The 17,697-nt window shown below is 41.2% G+C and overlaps 1 protein-coding gene across 1 annotated transcript in view; it reads right to left on the bottom strand.

Annotated features, from left to right (window-relative positions):
• The window catches only part of npy1r (neuropeptide Y receptor Y1), a 52,041-nt gene extending 35,508 nt beyond the window's left edge, over positions 1–16,533 (bottom strand). Inside the window, exon 1 of the mRNA XM_078540742.1 lies at positions 16,469–16,533. The gene's annotated coding sequence lies outside the window, so the exon portion shown is untranslated. The remainder of the gene's footprint in view (positions 1–16,468) is intronic.
• Positions 16,534–17,697: the final 1,164 nt, after the last annotated feature.

A 17,697-nucleotide genomic window follows, 5' to 3' on the forward strand; every position in this document is an offset into this window, starting at 1 on the left:
TCAGTCTCACAAAGCAAATAAATATTACTCTCCACAATGTCTTTGCTTTCTTCCCTAGTTCCATGTAACTTTGTATAACTGTCTTGTTATTAAAATTGTATATTTCAACATGATTTAATCATAATTTGTGTATATGCATTAATTTACCAAACGTACAATGGCTAAATCAGATAGGATGAATAAAGACTATCAGTTAGTTATTATGAATTATTCCTGCAAGTTGTACATATCTTTTGTAACTCCTTCTTACAATTTTGGAAGAAGCTGTAATAAATTTGAAGTTGCTTTGGACTGCCTGTTTAATGGTTCAAAGCTCACTCCATATTGGTAACAGCTATTACATAGGATTACCTAGGATATACAGCATAGAAACAGGCCATTCAGCCCAACCAGTCCATGTCAGTATTTATACTCCACTCAAACTTCCTTCTATCTTTTCTCATCTAAACCTACCATCATAACCAAAAATTGCCTCATATGCTTGCCTAGTTTCCCCTTAAATGGATCTATACTATTTGTTTCAACCAGTGCCTGTGGTAACAAATTCCATATTCTTACCACTCTCTGAGTGAAGAATTTTCTTCTGAATTCCTTACTGGATTTCTTGGTGACTGTCTTACATTGATGGCCTCTGGTTATGTTCTTCCCCAGAAGAGGAAACATTCTCTCTGTATCTATGCAATCTAACCTTTCATACTTTTAAAGACTTCTATTAGGTCACTCATCAGTTTGCTTTTTTCAAGAGCAAAGAGAGCCAGCCTGTCAATCCTTTGATATGTATGTCCATGCGTTTCTTCTCTGTGCCCTCTCCAGTTCCTCTATACCCTTTGATGATCAGAACTGCACCAAAGGTCAATACAGGTTTAGTGTCACTTCCTTACTTTTATATTTTATCCCTCTAAAAATAAAACATAGAGCTTGTTTTTTTTTTACAGCCTTGCTAACCTCTGGTGCAACTTTTCCTGATTGGTGTATTTGTACTCTGAGATCCCTTTGTTCCTCTACCCCACCTAGACTTGCACCTTCCAAGTTATAAAGGGCCCTCCATGTTCTTACAACCAAAATGTACTGCCTCACACTTAGTGTGTTGAATTTCACTTGCCCATTATTTGCCCATTCTGCCGGTTTATTAATGTCCTCCTGTAATTTATTTGTAGCCCTCTTCAGTATTGATCAACCTCCATAATGCTGAACCCAATTTGGTGACATTCACAAAGTTAATAATTGTTTGATTCCAAAATCCAGATCGGTAATGTAAATTGTGAAAAGCACTGGTCCCAGCACTGATCCATGTGGAAGATCACTTCCCACCTTCTACCATCCTGAATAACTATCCTTCATTCTGACTCTTTGCTTTCTGTCTGGAAGTCAGCTGCTAATCCATCTGATCTCACATTCTCTAACCTTATTCATTAGTCTATTGTGCGACAACTTATCAGATGCCTTTTGAAAATCCAGATAAATTATATCTACTGCATTATCATTATCTGTTACGCTCCTCAAAAAAATTCAATAAGGTTGGTCAAATAAAATTTTCCATATTACCTTTTCATTATTTTGAAATCTATTCATTATTGCATTTCTCATTTCCAGATGTTCTTCCATTCTCTCCTTTAGTAGGATTCCATTATTTTTCCAACCACTGACATTAGCTGATTTATAATTCCTGGACATGTTCTAGCCAGCTTCTTAAAATAGGAATTACATTAGCTGTCTGTCCGTCCACTGGCCCCACACCTTTTTATAATTATTTATTAAAGATGAGTAATGCCTCTGTTATCTCTTCCCTAGATTCTTTTAAAATATGTGGATGCAATCCATCCAGACTAGAGATTTTATCCTCTTTGAGTTTTACTTTATTCAATACATTCCCATTTTAAAAAATGTAAATGCACTTATCTTCCAAGATACTGCAAAGGCTATGGGTCCTGACAATGTTTTGGCAATAGTACTGAAGACTTATGCTCCAGAACTTGCTGCGCCCCAAGCCAAGCTGTTCCAGTATAGCTACAGCACTAACATATATCCAATAATGTGGAAAAAGCATGGCAATTCCAACTCAGCCAGTCACCGGCCCATCAGTCTACTCATGATCATCAGCAAAAGATGGAAGGAGTCATTGACAGTGCTATCAAGCAACACTTACACAGCGATACCTGCTCACTGATGCTCAGTTTGGGTTCTGCCAGGACCACCCAGCTCCTGACTTCATTCCAGCCTTGGTTCAAACACGGACAAAAGACCTGAACTCTAGAGGTGAGGTGAAAGTGACTGCCCTTGATACCAACGGAGCATTTGACCAAGTGTGGCATCAAGGAGCTCTAGCAAAGCTAGAGTCAATGGGGATCAGGGGGAAAACTCTCCACTGGTTGCAGTAGCAAAAAGGAAGATGGTTGTGGTTGTTGGAGGTCAATCATCTCAGTTATGGGGCACCACTGCTGGAGTTCCTCAGGGTAGTGTCCTAGGCCCAAATGTCTTCAGCTACTTCATCAATAGCCTTTCCTTCGTCATAAGGTCAGAAGTGGGGATGTTCGCTGATGATTGCACAATGTTCAGCACCATTCGCATCTCCTCAAACACTGAAGCAGTCTATGTCCATATACAGCAAGACCTGATCAACAATAAGGCTTCGGCTAATAATTGGCAAATAACAGTCGTGCCACAGAAGTGCCAGGCAATGACCATCTGCAACAGGAGAGAATCTAACCACCTCCCCTTGATATTCAATGGCATTGCCATCACTGAATCCCCCACTATCAACATCCTGGGGGTTACCACTGACCAGAAATTTAACTGGATGTAGTAATTATGGTTTTATTTAGTGTGTAATGTACCTTTAAGAATAATCCTTGTTAAGGAAGATCACATGATCTGTAGTAATGAACAGGAGAGTAGTACAGGCTGCCTCAGCAGCCAGTGTAGAGATAGAGTTGGAGTTGAAAACATACATGTAGTTGCTGCTGAGTATATTGTAAATAAACTTAATGTTTCCACCCAAGCAGCATCGCAAGGTCAACTCTATCTTTAATAGTACAACTTGGCCACCCTACAACAAACTGGCGATGAGGATAAAATAGGGCAGATCAGAAGAAATCAAGTTAAAAAAGAAATCAGCGCTGTACCTTGCCCAGTGATTGTAAGTAGCAAGTTCCGTTAGAATTGAAGAAGTCATCTTCTCTCAAAATTACACAATTTGGGAGAATTGATCCTTTTGAGTCAGCCACAGATGATTGGTCTCAATATGTAGAATACCTCGCAATCTTTTTTCGAGTGAACGAGATTACAGGGGAAGAGAAGAGGCAAGTGATCCTCTTGAATACTAGTGGGAGAAAAACCTATGGTTTGATTCGAAGTTTGATGGCACCTAGTGCCCCAGATGTGAAAAATTTTGATTAATTGGTGGACTTCGTGAAGGGTTATTTTCAACCTAAGACCTCAGTCACGATGCAGAGGTTCAGGTTAAATTCCCGAAATAGAGCCCCAGGCGAGACAATTGCATGCTATGTGGCAAATTTGAAGCAGCTGATGGAATATTGTGAGTTTGATATGACTCTGACTGACATGCTCAAGAGATCGTTTAGTGGTTGGCACGAAGGAGGACACTGTCAGAAAACGTTATTGTCCAAAGTGAATCTGGATTTCAAGAAGGTGCTAGAGATAGTGCTGGCCATGGAAAGCGCAGTAAGAGATTCACAAGCAATGCAGGATGCACAAAATGGCGTCGTCCTCCGCATCGGGCGGGAAGCCTCAGCCGAAAGTTGTGCAAGAAAGCGAGACTGTGCCGAGAAGCGGGAAACAGCCCTCGCTAGCCCAGGAATAAAGAAAAATAACTTAGCAGCAAAATCGAAGAATAATTTTAATAGAGGTGGAAACAGGCAGTCTTTCAGCCATTGGTAGTTTAAAAAAATCGAATGCAATTATTGTCACAGAAATGGACATATAGGGAAGAATTTTTCAGCCAACAGGTAAAATGAAGCGCAATGACATTGGGCATGCGTCCTGACGTCATTGCGCTGAGTTGCAATGTTCCGCAGTCGCGGCTGCTCCATGCCTCTTTCGCGCACATGTAGCGCTGAACGCTACTGGTCAATTCTTAGGCTGGGCAGGCCTTAATTGGCCCACCCATGTAAAATGGCAGTGCGGAGCCGATTGCGGGTGGCTATCGGCTCAGTGCCTGCCCCCGCCCCCACCCATCATATGAAAAATTTTGCCCATAATGAGGCAGCACAAGGAAAGATTGTAAACAAAAGAAGAAGCCCAACGAAATCTACAAGGTAGAAGAACCTGAAACAACAATTTCTGACATTTACTCATTGTTTAATCTGAAAGTTGGAAAGACAGAACCAATATTTGTCACAGTGAAAGTAAATGGCAAACCTGTTAGAATGGAAGTAAACACAGGAGCTTCCACTATTGTAATTGGGGATCATGCCTTCAGGTATTTGAATTATGGTGAACATCAGTTAAGCTTGGAACAAACAGTGGCCAAGCTAAAAAAGTATACAAGTGAAGACATTCAAGTAAAAAACATAAGCAGACTAACTGTCCATTATGGACGCCAATCGGCAAAGCTACCGGTGTTAGTATTGAGAGGCAGAGGACCAAGCCTTCTAGAGTGAAGTTGGCTGAGGGAAATCAACCTTGATTGGCCACTGAGATTCCAAAAGGAGGCTGGAAGTGTTCCTGTTCTGAAAAAGGAGTGCGTAAGGACTCAACAACCTGAAGAAATGCAGGCTGTCTTAAGCCAAAACCAAAAATAGATGGAAGAGCTGAAGAATCAGCTAAATGAAGCCAAAGAGGCTTTGGAAGCAAAAGCCGCAGAATTTTCCAAGAAACAGACAGATAATGAAATTTTGGGAGACTCAGCCACTGAGCTGAGACAAGTTGAGCTTGCATCTGAGAGAAGCCTGGCCTATAATGAAGTCAAAAAGAAATTCGAAGTTAAAGTTTGCACTGGAAAGAGGAAAGTACATAAAACGAAGATACAGAAATACTAATAAGGCCTTAATTTTGGCAGCATGCAAATACACTTTCGTACATAGGCCTGGCAATCAAATCGCAAACGCCAATGCTCTTTGTCATTTGCCTTTACAAGAAAATAATAAGCACGTCCCAGTTCCACAAGAACTTGTTTTACTGTTATGTGCTCGACAGATCAGAGGCTGGACAAGTTGAGACCCAGTCCTATCTCAAGTGCCACATAGTTGGTCACAGGAGCCTGTATCTGATGAAATGAAACCGTATTTCAACAGCAGACATGAAATAACCAGCCAGGATGGCATCTTATTGTGGGGAGCACGAGTGATAGTTCCTCCAAGGGGAAGGGAGCCACTTTTAATTGGACTACACAGCACCCATCCAGGAATTTCCCAAATGAGGACCATAGCACACAACTATCTATGGTGGCCTTGGACAGATGGCGAAATAGAGAGTTTAGTGAAGCACTGTATGCAATGTCAGCAACTGCAAAAGTTGCCAGTGACAACTCCATTACACCCATGGGAGTGGTCAGGTAGACCCTGGGTGTGGTTACACATTGACTAATTTGGACCTTTCCTGGGAATAATGTTTCTGCTCATTGTCGATGCCCATTCAAAATGGTTGGACATGTATGAGATGAAGTCACCAAAGTCGGCCGCTAAAATTGAGAAACTACGTCAGAGTTTTGCCATTAACGGACTACCGGAAGTAGTAATTATCAATAACGGCACAGCATTTACGAGTGCTGAGTTTCAACAGTTTATCAGCCTCAACGGTATCACTCATGTAAAAACTGCACTGTACCTCCCTTCCTCAAATGGACTGGCCAAAAGGGTAGTTCAAACATTCAAGACAGGCATGAAGAACGTAACTGGAGATTCCTTGGCTACCAAGCTAGCACGCTATCTTTTTCATTACAGGACTACCCCTCACACAACAATAGGTGCCATACCTGCGGAGTTATTGTTGAAACACCATCTCAGGTCGAGATTGAGTTAATAATGCGGATTTAGAAGGGAAGGTGGAAAGGTGTCAGGGAAGCCAAAAAACTAGACATGCCTGGCATAGTGGCAAGAGGAAATTTACCGTGGGAGAGCCGGTATATGTGAAAAACTTTGGGGAAGGATCAAACTGGTTACCGGGTGAAATAAGTGCGGTGACTGGACCTCTATTTTACCACGTCGTGGTGGAAAACTGGATCATCCGTAAACATGTGGACCATTTAAGGAAGAGAGAGACAAATCACCAAGATATGGTTCCACCAGTGATCATGACCGGGTCTGCGTTTCCTGTTGAACATACTCAACCCAGGACAGACATGTCTGATGTTCCTGTAAGAGTTGAAGATACAGAACTGCAAGTGCCCACCGAAGCACCTGATGTCCAGACAACTCCGAAAAAGACAGTTCCTGGCAAAGAATCTGAAGTTGTAGAGCTGCGAAGTTCCACACGTACCAGGAAACCACCTGAAAGACTGAACTTGGAAATTCCTTACCCAGTGTAAATAGTATGTTGTTTTGAAAAATTTGTACTTGTAAATATAATATGTGTAGCCGAGTTAAAAGAGGAGGAATGTGGTATTTATGGTTTTATTTAGTGTGTAATGTACCTTTAGGCATAATACTTGTTAAGAAAGGTCACATGATCTGTAGTGACCAATAGGAGAGTAGCGTGGGCTACCTCATCAGTCAGTGTGAAGATAGATTTGGAGTTGAAAGCACACGTGTAGTTGCTGCTGAGTATTTTCTAAATAAACTTGATGTTTCCACCGAAGTGTCTGCAAATCAACACTATCATTAATAGTACAACACGGCCACCCTACAATACTGGACCAACCATATAAGTATTATGCCTACAAGATCAAGTCAGAAGCTTGAAATTCTGCAGTGAGTAACTCACCTCCTGACTCCCCAAAGCCTGTCCACCATCTACAAGACACAAGTCAGAAGTGTGATGGAATACTCTCCACTTGCTTGGATGAGTGCAGCTCCAACAACACTCAAGAAGCTCGACACTATCCTGGAGAAAGCAACGCCTCCACCCCATCAAAATCCTATCCACCATCATAAACATTCACTCCCTACATCACCAATGTACAGTGGCAGCAGTGTGTACCATATACAAGGTTCACTGCAGCAGCTTTGACAGCAGCCTCCAAACCCATGGCCCCTCTGCCACCTAGAAGGACAAGACCAGTTAATACATGAGGATACCATCACATGCAAATTTCCCTCCAAGCCATACATCATCTTCACTTAGAACTATATTGCCATTTCTTCTGACTGTCTTTAACCTCAGTTGCCTCCATGCCAAAACTAAATGGACCATCTTAGACATTCATCATCTAAATTCAATCTGAAGATGTGTGAGGTTATGCAGCTTGGGAGGGCAAACAAAGCAAGGGAATAGTTAATGATCAAGAGGATATCGAGAGGGGCTGAAGTGAGAGGCCTTGGAGTGCATGTCCACAGGTCCCTGAATGTGGCAAGACAGGTGGATAAGGTGGTAAAAAAGGCAAATGGAATGCTTTCCTTTATTGCACGTGGTATAGATTACAAAAGCAGGGATGTAATATTGGAGCTGTATAAAGTGCTGGGTAGGCCACAACTGGAGTTTTGTGTACAGTTCTGGTCACCACATTACAGGAAGGACATAATTGCTCTGAAGAGAGTATAGAAGAGATTTACAAGAATGTTGCCAGGGCTGGAAAATTGCAGCTATGAGGAAAGATTAGATAGGCTAAGCTTGTTTTCCTTGGAACAGAGGAGGCTGAGGGGTGACTTGATTGAGGTGCCCAAAATTATGAGGGGCAGAGATAGAGTAGACAGGAAAGATTTGTTTTCCCTAGTGGAAAGGTAATTTACCAGGGGGCACAGGTTTGTAGAAGGATTAGAAGGGATATTAGGAAAAACTTTTTCAACCAGAGATAGTAGGTGCCTGGAATTCATTGCCCTGATTGGTGGTTGAGGCAGAAACCCTCAACTCATTTAAAAGGTACCTGGATCTGCACCTGAAGTTCTGTAACATGCAAGGCTTTTTTTTGGTAACTTTTCTGCAGTTCTATGATTCTATCTACAGTTTGCGGATGACTGCAGTGCCATTGGCCACTTTGCACCAGATTTGCAAGCCATTCTTGATCTCTTCAATTTGCATACAAAAAACTTGGCCTGTCCTTGAATGTTGCCAAAACAAAACTCATATATCAACCTGCACCTGGTCAGCCAAACATTCCACCTCCCATATATGCTGAAGGAGGCACTCTGAAATACGTTCAGTACTTCACATACTTTGACAGCAATCACTCTTAAAAGGCCACCGCCGTCGAGAAGATCCAATAGCAGATCACCAGTGTCAGCTCCGCCTTCTGAAAACTATGGCCTATTTCCATTATTTTTAAATGTATTTCCATCTATTGTTTTTTCTCTACGTTTTAGCCTTTTTTGATTCCTTCACCCCACCCCACCCCCACTAGGGCTATCTGTACCTTGCTTGTCCTGCTTTCTACCCTTAATTAGCACATTCCTTCGATAATATCACCACCTTCAACATCTCTTTGTCCTTTTGTCTGTGACATCTGTTGGTTATCTCCACCTATCACTGGCCCTCTATCCAGCTCTACTTGTCCCACCCCCCCACCTTAAACCAGCTTATATTTCACCTCTCTTCTATTTTTACTTAGTTCTCTTGAAGGGTCATTTGGACTCGAAACATTAACTGTGTTCCTCTCCGCAGATGCTGCCAGACCTGCTGAGTTTTTCCATGTATTTTTGTATTTTTGTTTTTGTTATAGTTTCCCTGTGCTCTGTTGAATGCAGCTTTACATGTTTCCCATTGTTGTTTACCAATATAGTTGCCCATTTTATTTTCTCAGGTGCTAGCCTCAGCCTATCAGGATCAACTTCCAGTCTATTAACTTGATTATCATCATACTTATGTCCTTCCTGATCATCACCTTAAAGCCTATCATATTGTGGTCACTATTACCGCAATGTTCCCCTGCTCCTACTCCTACTCTTATTTATTCTGGTTTATTCCTCAATGCAAGATCCAATAGTGAATCTCCCTTTGTTGGGCTTTTTACATATTGGATTAGAAAGGAGTCCTGTACACATTGTAGGAGCTTGGTTCTCTTATCCTATTTACCCACCTCTTCTGTCAGGGTAGTTCAAATATGCCATGATTATTATTCGGTGTTTTTTACTCAATTTCCTAATTTGTCTGCATACTGCTTTTTCCACCTCCCTTCCCTATTAGGTAGTTTGTACACTACACCAATTAGTGTGATTGTCCTTTATTATCTTTTATCTATCCATATGAATTCTATTTTTGTCTTGCTGGTAGTTGCATCCTTTTTTCTACTGCCATTATGTTATCCCGAATAAATGTAGCTACTCCACCTCCCTCCATCTTTTCTAAATGTGTTATATGATGCAATTTTTAATTCCCTGTCAAGATTTTTCTGTAGCCATGTCCCAGTAATGTCTACTATGTCTGCTTCTTCCCAGTGAAAGATTGCCTCCAGCTGCCCTGTTATATTATGCTATTTGTATTGCTATACAGACATTTTAACTCATTTTAATGAGGTTTCTTCTCACTTTATGTTTAAGCATCTTTTTAGGTGTCAGTGGGGGAGCATTTTGCAGATAGGGATCATAACTCTGTTAGATTCAAGGTTGTTATGGAAAAGGACAAGGATGGGCCAGAAATCAGAGTTCTTAATTGGGGGAAGGCCAATTTTAAAAAGGTCAGATATGATTTGGTCAGAATGGACTGGGAGCAGCTACTTTTAGGTAAATTTGCGTCAGAGCAGTGAGACTCATTCAGGAAGGAAATAGGGAGAGTTCAGGGCCAACATATTCCAGTAAAGACAAAGGGCGGGACCATCAAATCCAGGGAACCCTGGATGTCGAGGGATATACAGGAATGGATAAAGAGAAAAAGGGAGGCTTATGGCAGATACCAAGGGCCCAAAACAGCGGAAGCCCTAGAGGAGTATAGAATGTGTAGGGGGGAACTTAAAAAGGAAATTAGGAGAGCAAAAAGGGGGCATGAAAAAATATTGGCAGGTAAAATAAAGGAAAATCCAAAGTTATTTTACAAGTACATTAAGAGTAAGAGGATAACTAGGGAAAGAGTAGGGCCCATTAAGGACCATAATGGTAATTTGTGTGTGGAGCCGAAAGATGCAGGTAGGGTTCTAAATGAATACTTTGTGTCAGTGTTCACAAGTGAGAGGGACAATGTGGGTATGGAAATCAGGCAGAAGGACTGTGATAAAATTAAAGAAATTAGCATAGAAAGGGAGGAGCTTCTAAGTGGTCTGGCAGGCTTAAAAGTAGATAAATCTCCAGGCCTGGATTAAATGTATCCCAGGCTGTTGAGTGAGGCAATGGAGGAGATAGCAGGGGCATTGGCAATAATTTTCAATACCTCTCTGGCCACAGGAGAGGTGCCAGAGGACTGGAGGACAGCCAATATGGTACCATTATTCAAGAAAGGAGGAAGGGATAAACCAGGGAATTACAGGCCAGTCAGTCTAACCTCAGTGATGGGGAAACTATTGGAAGCAATTCTGAGGGACAGAATTAATCTACACTTGGAGAGGCAGGGATTAATCAAGGACAGTCAGCATGGTTTTGTTAAGGGGAGGTCATGTCTGACCAATTTGATTGAATTTTTCGAAGAGGTGGCCAGGTATGTAGATGAGGGCAATGCATTTGACGTAGTCTACTTGGACTTCAGCAAGGCTTTTGATAAGGTCCCGCATGGGAGACTGATAACGAAGGTAAGAGCCCATGGGATCCAAGGCAGTTTGGCAAATTGGATTCAGAATTGGCTGAGTGGCAAGAAGCAGAGGGTGATTGTTGAGGGGTGTTTTTGTGACTGGATGCCTGTGTCCAGTGGGGTTCCACAGGGATCGGTGTTGGGTCCCTTGCTGTTTGTGGTATATATAAACGATTTAGGCTTGAATGTAGGAGGGTTGATCAGTAAGTTCACGGATGACACAAAAATTGCTGGGGTGGTAAATAGTGAGGAGGATAGCCTTAGATTACAGGAGGATATAGACGGGCTGATCAGATGGGTTGATCAGTGGCAAATGGAAGTTAATCCAGATAAATATGAGGTGATGCACTTGGTAAGGACAAACAAGGCATGGAAATACACGATGAATGGTAGGATCCTGGGAAGTACCGAGGGTCAGAGGGACCTTGGTGTGCATGCCCACCGGACTCTTAAGGTAGCGGGACAGGTAGATAAGGTGGTTAAGAAGGCATATGGGATACTTGCCTATATTAGCCGAGGCATAGAATAAAAGAGCAGGGAGGTTATGCTGGAACTGTATAAAAAACTGGTTAGGCCACAGCTAGAGTATTGCGTGCAGTTCTGGAATCCGTATTATAGGAAGGATGTGATTGCACTAGAGAGAGTGCAGAGGAGATTTAGCAGGATGTTGCCTGGGCTGGAGAGGTTTAGTTATGAGGAGAGATTGGATAGACTGGGGTTATTTTCCCTGGAGCAGAGGAGATTGAGGGGGGACATAATTGAGGTGTATAAAATTATGAGGGACATAGATAGGGTAGACAGGAAGGAACTTTTCCCCTTGGTGGAAGGATCAATAACCAGGGGGCATAGATTTAAGGTAAGGGGCAGGAGGTTTAGAGGGGATGTGAGGAAGAATTTTTTCACCCAGGGGGTGGTGTGAATCTGGAACTCACTGCTTGAAAGTGTGGTAGAGGCAGAAACCCTCTTAACATTTAAGAAGTATTTGGATGTGCACTTGCGATGCCATGGCATACAGGGCTATGGGCCTCGTGCTGGAAAATGGGATTAGACTAGTTAGGTACTTCTTTGACTGGCGCAGACTCAATGAGCCAATGGGCCTTTTTCTGTGTTGTAGACCTCTATGACTCTATGACTTTAGACTTACATTCTCTACCTCTATTTATTCCCTTGCCATCAGTGTCCTCCCTTACTTTATTCTTTCCTATGCTCTCCTGCCCTGTTTTGCTTACATTCAGGCTGCTTACATTTCTTGTAGATCCTTCCTCCCCAACCCCCACAAACCCTACTTACTAGTTTAAAACTTTTGTCACCTCCCCATTTACCTTTCTGCAGGACACAGGTCCTATCCCATCAGTACAGCTCCTCCCTGTCCCAGAAATGTCCCTTTTCCCACCCCAGCCCTTTAGCCACATCTAAAAAGTTATCACACTCTCTTCAGCCACATGAACCATTTCACATTGTGCTACTGTCAAGTAATTGAGCATGTCTGATACCCATGCTTCGGTACACCTTCATCATACATTCTGCATGCTAATTATTTCACACGTAATAAATTACATTTCCATATACTCCTGTAACGCAACATTGTACCACATGTGCCATCCGACAAAAGCCACTCGTGTGCTTTCAGGTGACCTTGTATAAAGATCAGGTATGTCTGGAGACATTTGCTCCTTTTCCCCTGCAGTCTGATGTCTGGTAGAAGCCAGGCTATCATATGCAGTTTCTTATTGTTCATTGGGAAGGACGCAAAGACCTCCCAGAGAAAGTGATCAATTTACTATTCCTAATGACACTTTCTAGGCTGTCATTAGAATGTACCAGTTTGATATATTTTGGTTAATTGTGTCCAATTCAAATTCAACTAAAACAATTGTTTTGGAAGAACTCCCATTTGGTGTTCTAATTTCCATGTTCCTATCATATTCTAAGTAGGCAATCCCATCAATTACCTTTCTATCTCATTGATGAGCCCTGGAGGAACTTTACTGCTTAATACCATATTTTCATATTATCTTTTCTTTTTAAAAAAAATATAGCATTTAGATTAAACTCTGATCGCTTTTAAGTTTTTAGCAGTTTTCAAAAGTGGTTTCCAAACCTAGGATTTTCATTTCCCTAATTCTAACAGATGAGGAACAATTCTAAATTAATAAACCTATAGGCTAGCAATCCTCATATTAAACTGTAATCTAGCAAAACTTAACGCTGAAAAATAATAAAAGGGAATCATATAACTACTCAGAAAATTTCATGCATTCCCACAGACACAGAAAGAGATAAATTATTAAAATTCTTTTCACTGTCTTCTAGCAATAATCATCTTTTTTTGCAAATGTAAGGACACTTGTAATACTGTATCTGCCAGAAGTTAGCAGGCAGTCCAGAGCTGTGTATTTTTGTAAACATTAACTTTAGAGAAAAGCTTAAGGTCATTTAACTCTTGCAAATCTTAATCTTTTGTAAACTTATATTTTTATAGTCCCAGAGCATATAAGGGCCACAGTATCAGCTAGTCATTTTATCAGTGCGCACAAGTTACTGGTATGGGTATTATAATGCCATCAGAAATTCCTTATAAAGGTGTAATGGCTGATGTAAACACAGTGCATGGCTAATTTCTTGTTCTCACTATTATGAGATATACATTTAAAATGAGAGAGCTTTTTCTCCTTTCACTTTGTTGAATAGTGTCCTTCAGTTGAAATAGCAAGTGCTAATATCAAATAGTTTGTTTTTAACTCAAAGTTTTCAATTGTTGTAACCTCTTTTTTAAGAACGTGAATTAACTATTTATTTTAACATGCTTGTTACTCAAAACTTTAGAGTCTTTTTAAATGAGAAAATTACAATATTTGGGCAATTCTTCTTTGAGGATCTTTTTCCTGACTTCAGATTTTAAAAAGAACCTGTTGAACTTAGCTGCCACATTTTTAAAAAATGAGTTAAAAAAACCTTAAAATACCCCTAATCATAAAATCTCAGATTTTGTTGAATTTAGTCAGCAACACAGTTTTGATTGTATTTCCCATTTATTAATTTTAATGAACAGAAAATTCAAAGGGGCTGATCTCCCCATCTGAATTCCCGAAAAGTTATTTTAGCACATGAAGCTATGCGCTTGAGTTTGACTTTTAATATGTATCATTTAAGTACTTAATAAACACTTACAAATATCTTTATAATGTTGTTTACATGCACCAATCATCTTTTCCCCCAACATCAACTTCCCTCAGCTAACAGTGTACAATAGCGACAACTAAAGATACATCTACATTGATGCATTGGGGTTTATCAGGCTAAATTCCAATTTTGGAATTCCTCCCTGAGGACTAACAAAAACAGAATTTAGTTGCACAATTCATACTGTGTCCACACATCAAACATATTACTGAAGACTTGTGTATGAAGAGGTGGGTAGCTGTCGACAGTGTAGGGGTGGTTTAAGAATTTAACCCTCAATATTTTTTTAAAATCAGTAGAAAAGGACATTTTCTAATAGGAGAATGAGGAATTGGGGGTTGGGGTGGATCAAGCAGTGATTCTGAAATTGAAAAGAGAGTGACGATCAAAAATAAAGGAAGCATTTAAGTAAGAAAATAGCCTGCATATGCTCACAATAAGGGAAACCTCGAGAAAGGAAAGAACTGGGGAGGAAAAGATGTGTGAGCTGCACAATGACAGTAAAGAGTCAACAGTACTTGGAAGAGAGCATCTCAGCATCAGGATCTTCATTAAACATTAAAATAAATTTACCAAGAATTATGTTCCAAGTTCATCCTTCAGGGTGCCTTTAATATTATTTTATGTTACATTTATTTAAATTAGATCTGATATAATTGGGAGTTGTGAGGAGGAGTTGAATATTTAAGCAGTTTTTTCATTAACAAGGAAAATATATACACATAAAGGTGCCAAACTAAGTGTTTTAAGCCTGGCGATTACAATCCCTTTAATTAGTTGGGCAGTGTCTTGCTCATTCACATCTCAATTTTCTGTTTTATTGGTTTGGTTTAGTTTTGTTTTGATCTTTGCTAATTAATTCTCAAGATTTGCTGATGAGTGCCTAGAACTGAAGCAGCATAGAAGTCCAGCTCATTAATAATAAATGTATAATTGGAAGGCTGTCATTAACACGCTCATTGACCGAGTCCTTATGTAGCTGCAGTATTATTGGCTCATTATGGCAGGAAGACTGACAAAACTCAAACCTTATTAAATTTCCTCTGCCCATCAGCCACCCCCTCTCGGGCTGCAGGCATGTCTGATCTTCTTTCGGTTGATCCATAATCTATCTCTCCAACACAATGTACACGCACACCTTATCTGTTTGACTCCGATTTCTTCCCCTCTGGCTCATCAACCTCTCTCTCGGCTCAATCCCCATCTCTCTTTGACACAGCTCTCCTCATCTCTTTCTCGTTGACGGCGGTTCATCCCTGTGGCTCAGCTCTCTTCCTTTGTGCTTCGTTCATCTTTTTCACTCTCCCTGGTTTATTAAGTTCCCTTTCTGGCAGCTCAATCTCTGTGCTCTCATCTTTGCTTAAACTCTCATTTATATCTTCCTCAGCTCTCTCCCTTTTTTACCTGAAATACTGATGTCCGTTTGATTAGAAGGCTATAACAATAGAGATATGGATGAAGGAGCTAGCATATAAAAAACAGACACAAAACACAAACAGTTTTGCATCAGTAGTTGTGTGTAGCACACGAATGCTCCAGAAAAGTCATGACATGAGCGCTGGAGGCTACATTTTAGAGGGAAGATCGAATCTCCTTGACACTAAGGTTCCTGCAATGGCGCAAAAATCATGAAACCCCACAAAATGCATAAAAGTTGCGACAATTAGAAACAACATTAAAACATGATATCAATTAATCATCTATTTCAGCAAACCGATTGTTATTATTTCACATATCAAGAAACATACCAAAATGAAATGCAAAACAACTTTAAAAAGGGGGCTTACAAGGATATGCCTGCAGAGGTTAGCCGGCTATTTTATTTTAAAGACCTATTCCTCTTGAAAGGCAAAAAAGTAACTGTTCACTCTGAAAGTTCGTGAGATGTCTTCTAGAATGGAAAGCTTCACTCGTATCGGTTGAATCGCATTTTCTCTCGATTCAGGACTAGTCACAAAACGAAATGTCAGAGAGTAAGTTAGCCTCTTGCCCAGGTCACCGCTCTCACACTCACTCGGCTGTCATTGAAGATTGAAAGGAGGATCAGTGACCATTTCCGACCGAGTTTTCCCTCTGTCAGAAAGCGAACCGTTGCTTCTGATACTCTATGGTGGATCAATACTTACATAAGACCCATTTCCCAAATCTGGCTGCGATTTTTGTAATAGCCAAACAACACTTTAAACCCGAGTTTGAAGATAAGACAAACTAAGCCTACCTAAGACACAGAGTGCTGAAGGTGCCTTTTGCACCCTGTTCTTTAGTGAATTATTCATCAGTGCAAGTTGCTCCCTTATTTCTTACAGCGGAGGCGGATCTTTGAGATCAGCTCCTGTCAAATCACACGAGGAGTTCAGTGTCAGCCACGGGGCGGGGGCTCTACAGACAGTTTGAGGGGTGGTCTATACTTAAAAAATAACAAAGAGACCCAGTTAAACTGAGAAAAGGCACACAACTCCCGAGTACAAAAGAATTCCCCCAAGTACCAGACCACCCCTTGACTTGCCCAGTGTTTACTCACCGCTGCCAGCCGAGACAGTTTAGTCCTGTGGCCTGTTGCTGCCGCCTGCAGGAGATGCTGCTGCTATCATCCCGTGCACTTCGCTGAGTGAGATCCCACACTGTTGTCAAAGGGAGGGGGGGGGGGGGGGGGGGCTCCAAAGATGCTGTGATCGAATTCTGTGACACTTTCTTACTGTGCATGTGTCTCTATATATCACTGCCCCATACATCAATGTCTCGTTCAATGAAGTGAAACGGTCAGGATTATCTGGTAGAGTGGATGATGAACAAGCTTCTTCTGCAGTTCTGAAATCAACTGTAATAAAGATAAATCTCTCGAGTGCGATCAATGTCCAGCCTATTCCTACCTAACTGACTGTAGTCGAGAGTCGGTGAGACATAAAGGGAACGTTCAAAAGTAGAGGGGACGACTGCACAGCTTCTGGAGAGAAAAGAAATTACAAAACAGGAGGTAGGTGGGGATCCCAATAGAAGGCGAGGGGAGGGAGATGAGAGGAGCTGAGATGAATTAAAACAAGAGGACAGCGAAAGAAAACCTGAAAACAGCATTCCTGTGTCAGCAGCTCAAGCTGACAATAAGCACATCCGCCAACGAGCAGCAGCGACCGAAATGGCCATTTCCACAGCTCGAAGCTCAGCCAAGTGAAGAAACTCCAGTAAATGTGCAAGTCCCTCGATGTAATCAAGGTGCTTAGACCAGGAACAAGGAAATGTCGATGAACACACGAAGCAGTTGATCATTCGGATGGCCAGGTATTCAATCTCTTACGTTGGTGTTTCCATTCGATCTTTAAACTTGGCATATTTGGGTACAGAAGTGGTGTCATTCAATGCTGCATAGTTATGCATTCAGTTCCCGCTTTGACTTCATTCATTTGGGAAGGTACAACCGTTTGGATCTTTATTGCGAACCGGTTTTGCATGTATCTCTGCTCCATGTAAAGACGGCAGCAACAATTAGTAAATTGCACGTCAGAGTATAGTTTCTGTTCGGATAATTAGACCTTATTTTCCGCTAACATTTAATCAAATGTTTAGGCTATTCCTGGGGCACAGCACACTAACAATAAAGAATTCATGCACGAGCCCAATGTTTTTCGTGATTACTTATCAGAAAAGCGCGAAAGAAAATTGCAAAATACTACATTTCTGGAGTGGCGGATGCGTGCGTTCACTCATCTGCTTTTAACATGGAGGGACAGATGAAAATGATTAGTTCGTGGGAAA

Source organism: Cetorhinus maximus, chromosome 1, assembly GCF_964194155.1.
Source record: "Cetorhinus maximus chromosome 1, sCetMax3.hap1.1, whole genome shotgun sequence".
NCBI lineage: Eukaryota > Metazoa > Chordata > Chondrichthyes > Lamniformes > Cetorhinidae > Cetorhinus > Cetorhinus maximus.